General features: G+C 41.8%; 1 protein-coding gene across 1 annotated transcript in view; it reads right to left on the reverse strand.

Moving 5' to 3' along the window:
- The window catches only part of ABCA5 (ATP binding cassette subfamily A member 5), a 58,296-nt gene extending 53,462 nt beyond the window's left edge, over positions 1-4,834 (reverse strand). The window contains exon 1 of the mRNA XM_072403444.1: positions 4,737-4,834. The gene's annotated coding sequence lies outside the window, so the exon portion shown is untranslated. The remainder of the gene's footprint in view (positions 1-4,736) is intronic.
- Between the last annotated feature and the right edge of the window lie 1,803 nt (positions 4,835-6,637).

The following is a 6,637-nucleotide window of genomic DNA, read 5'->3' on the forward strand; positions in this document are numbered from 1 at the left end:
TGGAAGTACTGAATGGCGAATAGACTGGCCGAGGCTGCAGCAATGTGACGAAGGTAGAAAACACAACTGCTGGAAAGGCGAGTTTAATACCTGTTCCATTGCAGGGAATCGGGATTTTTTTTTAGGCTGACAGGTTCTCTTTAAACTGATAGATCAGCCAAACACTATGCAATGAGACAACCTCTGATTGGATAACAACTGAATACAACATGCCACATATCGGTGGGGGGCAGAAAATGGGTGAAGCAGGGACTCAATTCTGTAAATCTTTGGTCTACCTAGGAAGCAGCGTATACACCATGATAAGCGTCGCAGTTTTAGGTTTTTATGCCCATGTCCATGCACACTAACACTGAACATACAATAAGGAAATAGCAGACAAACAGCTAAATTGATGAAAGTCAAATTTGCATTTATGCAATGTGGTACAGCAGTGTATGGTAACATTTATGACAAACATCACCATGGTGCCATTGTTTCCAAATGTACTTTTCCAGCCAACTTCCAGTGCACTGCATGGTGCTGCATGTACCGGGGTAGGTAGGTGGGAAGGCTGTATATGGGGTAGGTAGGTGGGAAGGCTGTGTATGGGGTAGGTAGGTGGAAAGGATTTCTGCAGCTCCAGTTTGCATAAGTTGCGTTTGAAATTGAGCATCCAGATTCAATTAACCGCACGGCTGTAAACTGCACATCTGAACTTAACATAACTGCAGTAGTGCAAGTCTGTTATTTGGCGTTGGGGTGGATAAAATGAATGAATATCCCCCTTTGCAATCAGAAGACCCTAAAAGAACCTCCTGTCAAGGATCCCAATCAAAACCATTTGTGGAAGGCTTCCTTAGCCCAATTGGCCATTTTTGCTTTCAGAGTAAATTATCAATATATATTAATATATGTATAGAGTTTAAAAAATATATTAAATATTAGCAATCCTAAGTCATAAAAAAACTAATAAAAAAAAACAGCAACAAATATTTATGTATAGTATTCATACCTATTGAAAAACAGATCCCAGTGACCTGACCAGCACTCCTCCCTGGGGTCATGCCACGGCAGATCTCACGCTCCCAAGGACCCAAGCTATTTACAAACACTGATTGCATTTAACTGCTTTTTAAAAGCAGCTGGATGCAAAATTAGAATGCAAGAAAAGCACACATAGAACGTTAGCTGCATAGCTATCCACCGAGAACTGGGCAGATAAAGGGCCAATAGAAAGCGTTCACAGGGACCACACAACCATACATTGCAGTGCATTCAGTGATCACAATCCACAGAGACACACAGTGAAATTGTTATTGTAAGCACACAGCCATACAATGAACGCCATGATCAACAATGAAAGGCCCCAGTTTACATCCATATTATATAATTCATGTGAAAATATCAAATAAAAATTGTCACAGTGATTTACAATAAAATGACCCCAGCAAGAAGCCTAATGATTTACAATTTTTAGGATGTAATATTTCTAGTGATATAAAATCCAGTGCATAGGCCACAGGGCTATACAATACAATAATACCAGTGCTATACAGTGTTATGATTCCTGGAATACAGTGCTATGAAATACAATACTCCCAGTGCTGTAATGTACAATGCAATGGCCCCAGAGCCATACTACACAATGATCAAATGCTATAAAATATAATGACCCCAGGGCTATGCAGTGCAATGGTCACAGTGCTGGACATTTTAATGATTGCAGGGGTATATAATATAAAGATCACTGTGCTAAATAATGCATTGAGCCAAGTTAATAGTGCCATATAATACAAAATTCACAGTGAAATTTTGCCATGCGTTATACAATGCACGGATCCCACAGCTACAAAGTGTAACAATCCCATTGCTGCAGAATAACCCCAGAGCTATACACAGCAATGATCCCAGTGCTAATTAATGCAATAATCACGGTGTTATACAATACAATGATTACAGTGTTATGCTATACAATTCTATGATCCCATGCCTGTGCAGAGCAATAGTCACAGTGTTGTAGGATGTAATGACTTCAGGGCAATATAATTTATTGGTCAGGAGGCATTGATTCACAACTGTACAATGCAATAATCACAATTAAATGGTCCCAGTACTATGTCATAGAAAATCACAGTGAAATACAGTCACGTTTTATGCAATGCACTGATCCCAGATGTAATGGGCCCAGTGCTACACAATGCAATGGTCTTGGTGCTACACAATGCAACTCTTATAGTGTTACACTGCAAGGATCCCAATCCTATGCAATGCAATGAATACAGGGCTAAAAAAACAATAATTCCAATGCTACACAGTGTAGTGATCCCAAAGATATGGTGCTATGAATCACAATGCACTCAATGCTATATTAATTGTGCTTCACAATATAAATGATCCCAACAAGAAGCTCAGTGATATACAGTTCATAAACTGTAATAATCCCTGTAATACAAACTAATATGCTTTCAATTTTCACATCTCACAGGCCACAGGGCTATACAATACAATAATACCAGTGCTACACAGTGTAGTGATTCCTAGAATACAGTGCTATAAAATACAATACTCTCAGTGCTGACATGTGCAATGCAATGACCCCAGAGCCATACTACACAATGATCAAAGTGCTAAATTATATAATGATCCCAGGGCTATGCCGTGCAATGGTCACAGTGCTGGAAAGTATAATTACCCCATAATATAATGATCACTGTTGTATATAATTCAATGATCCCTTACCATTCCATTATCTCCTACCATACATTGCAATAATCATTTGTCACAATTCCTTGGTTCCAGTGCTATACAATCTAATGGATCCAATGCTAAATCATATAAACATCATAAAGAAATGTGGTATTCATAAGTACAGATCCCATATATACATGGTGTAACAAACCCATGGTTATAAAATTACCCTAGAGCTACAATGATCCCAGAGCTATACACAATGCACAGATCACAGAGCTATATAGTGTAACAGGCCCATTGCTACAAAATCACCCCATAGTGCAATGATTCCAGAGCAATACAATGCAATGATCACAGTGAAATGATCCCAGGCTATCCCATTGATCGTAATTCTACACAATACAATCATCCGATAGCTATATAATTTAAAGATTCCAGTGCTATACAATGCAATGGTTACAATGTTTTTCATTGCACAGATACTATAGCTATAAAAATACAAAGATTCCATGGCTGTGCAGTGCAATGATCCAAATGCTACATAACACAATGACCCCAGAGCTCTATAATACAAGGATCCCAGTGCTATTCAATATAATGATGGCCCTGGTGTATTACAGTGCAATCAGTGCTATACAATGCAAAAACAGTGTTATACAGTGCAATGGTCATACTGTTATACACAAGACAAAGACCCCAGTGCTACACAGTGCACTGATCCAATAGCTATATAATGCAATGATGACAATGTTCTACAATGCAAAAAAACCCATAACCTCATGTATACAGAGCTATAACCCAAGTTCTACACAATGCACTGATCTTAGAGTTACAAAGTGCAACAACTCACTGCTATACAATGTAATGAACCAAGTTCTACACAATGCAATGATCCTATTGCTATAAAATACAAAAATACCAGGGCTTTACAATGCAATGATCAAAGTGCATTTTCAATGTAAGATCCAAATGCTACACAATGCAAACATGCCAATGCTATACAGAGCTTTGACTGCACTGATCCTTTTGCTATATAAGGGAAAGATTCCAGTGCTATACAATGCAATGATCACAATGTTCTACAATGCTATAACCCTAGTACTATACTATGCAATGATCACAATATTACACAATGCAATGACCCCAGTGCTAGACTGATTCTAATTCTATATAATACAAACATCCCAGGGCTACAAAATGCACTGATCCTATCGGTATACATTACAAAGATCCCAGTACTATACTATATAGATATGACCCCAGTGCGTCACATTGCAATGATCACAGTGTTGCTAAACATTCCAATGACCCAGATGCTATATAATACAAGGATCCCAGTGCTTCACATTGCAATGATCACAATACTATACAATGCAATGATCCTATTGCTATATAATACAAATATCCCAGTACTACACAGAGCTATGAACCCAGTACTATACAATGCAATGACCACAATGTTCTACAATGCTATAACCCCAGCACTATACAATGCAATGATCACAATACTATACAATGCAATGACCCAGATGCTATATAATGCAAGGATCCCAGTGCTACACATTGCAATGATCACAATACTATACAACGCAATGATCTTATTGCTAAATATTACTAAGATCCCAATGCTTTACAATGCAATGATCCTACAATACTATGACCCCAGTGCTACACATTGCAATGATCACAATTCTATACAAGGCTGTGACCCCAGGGATGTGTAATATAATGCAATGACCCTATTGGTTTATAATACAAATATCCCAGTACTATACAATGTAATGCTGTACTACACACTGCACTCATCACAATACTATACAATGCTGTAATATAATGTAATGACCCCACTGCTATGTAACACAAATATCCCAGTACTGTACACTGCTGTGCCCCCGGTGATATGTAATATAACACAATGCCCCCATTGCTGTGTAACACAATGTAATGCTGTCAGTGTTGTGCAGTGCAATGTCACAATGTTATACAATGTACCGGTCCCCTCCCCGCACACACGCAATGCTCTGTGCGATGCTCTGCAGTCACCCGGTCACACACACCGGTACCTGGCTGCCCCGGGCGGAGGATGCTGTAGGCCGGTTTCCCTGGTAACAGCCCGGCCCGGGATCTCCTGATAGCAGGCTGAGCCTCTGCAGCCCCGGACACTGACACTGCCAAGTGAAGAGGAGGGATCAGCATCATCCTCAGCCACTGCTGACACCTGCTGGCCAGAGGCTGGAACTGCACGCAGGCCTGAGAGCTGTGACTCATCATCAGACAGAACCCAACCGGGCATCTAATGCACCCTCTGCCCCTTGCCACTCTGCCCTCTAACCCTCTGCCCTCTACCCCTCTGCCCCTCTACCCCTCTGCTCCTCTACCCTCTGCTCTCTGCACCTCAACTCTCTGCCCCTCTGCCCCTTCTCCCTCTGCCCCTCTGCTCTCTTCCCCTCTGCTCCCTGCCCCTCCACCCTCTGCTCTCTGCCCTCTACCCTCTGCCCCTCTACCATCTGCCCCTCTGCTCTCTGCCCCTCTGCCCCCTGCCCCTCTGCCCTCTACCCCTCTGCTCTCTGCCCCTCTGCACCTCCACCCCCTGCCCCTCTACCCTCTGCTCTGTGCCCCTCTACACTCTGCCCCTCTTCCCTCTACCCTCTTCCCCTCTACCCCCCTGCCCTCTACCCTCTTCCCCCCTGCCTCTCTGTCTTTTTTTTTTGTTTTATACAGCAGTGATTTTTTTAAATCTAATTTCTAAATAAAGTGGTGTAAAAATACCTAACCAATTGCATTTTTATGCTTTATAAGATATATATTTTGGTAAATGGGGGCATAGTTTGCCTGTGTATGCTGAGCTTTAATCCCCATGTTAGAAATTTTGACTTATGATGTAGAAAAGCATTAAAAAAAAACTGGACATGCACCATTTTTTTTGCATTGCAATGCCACTTAATACATGGTAAGGTGTTGCAGTAATGCAGTAGCGCATTTAAGTGCTGTTGTGAGAGAATCACGCAATTACTATGCATGTTATTGCACTGCAGCATGGGCAGAATTAGGACATCAGAGGGATGTCAGGCAGGATCGGAATCCTTTCAGCTATCCAAACCTTCTAAACACAGAACATTATGCTGCCATTTGTATTTGGCCAACAGGGCAATAAAGACATAGGAAAGCTGGAATATCATATGGAAACAATAACAACTGGACAATGTTTGCACCCATCACCAGGGTGTCCATTTCTACCAACTGGGCTTCACATGGAGTCTACAAGCAGCCTGGCATTATGCCAACAGTTTACAGTTGCCCACATCATTAAACCCGCCTAGGAAATGCCATGCAGCCAATGGTCTTGCCTTTGTCATCAGTAAACCCACCCTGAGAAATGCCATGTGTACCAGTGCCAATGGACATTATGCCAACAGTCTGCTGTTGCAAACATCAGTTAGCCCACGCCTGAGAAATGCCATGCAACCAATACGTCATCAAAAAACCCCCCCGAGAAATGCCATGCAGCCAATGGCTATGCCAAAGTCATTGATTAACCCACCTTGGGAAATGCCATGCGTAACATTGCAAATGGACATTATGCCAAAAGTCTGCTGTTGCAATCACCAGTAAACCCACCCCGAGAAATGCCATGCAGCCAATGGCCATGCTACGTCATTGATAAACCCACCCTGAGAAATGCCATGGAACCAATATATCACCAATATACCCACCCTGATAAATGCCATGCAGCCCCCCCCCCCGAAAAATGCCATGTGTAGCATTGCCAATGAACAATATGCCAATGAACGAGCCCACCCCGAGAAATGTCATGCAGCCATTGATCTTGCCCATATTACCAAAAAAAACACCCCCAGAAATGCCATGGGGCCAATGGCAATGCCTACACTGTCAATCAACCCATCCTGACAAGTGCTGCGCAGCCAATACTCCATCATTAAAATGCCAATTCTTTATCAGTAAA

Source organism: Pyxicephalus adspersus, chromosome 3 (genome assembly GCF_032062135.1).
Source record: "Pyxicephalus adspersus chromosome 3, UCB_Pads_2.0, whole genome shotgun sequence".
NCBI lineage: Eukaryota > Metazoa > Chordata > Amphibia > Anura > Pyxicephalidae > Pyxicephalus > Pyxicephalus adspersus.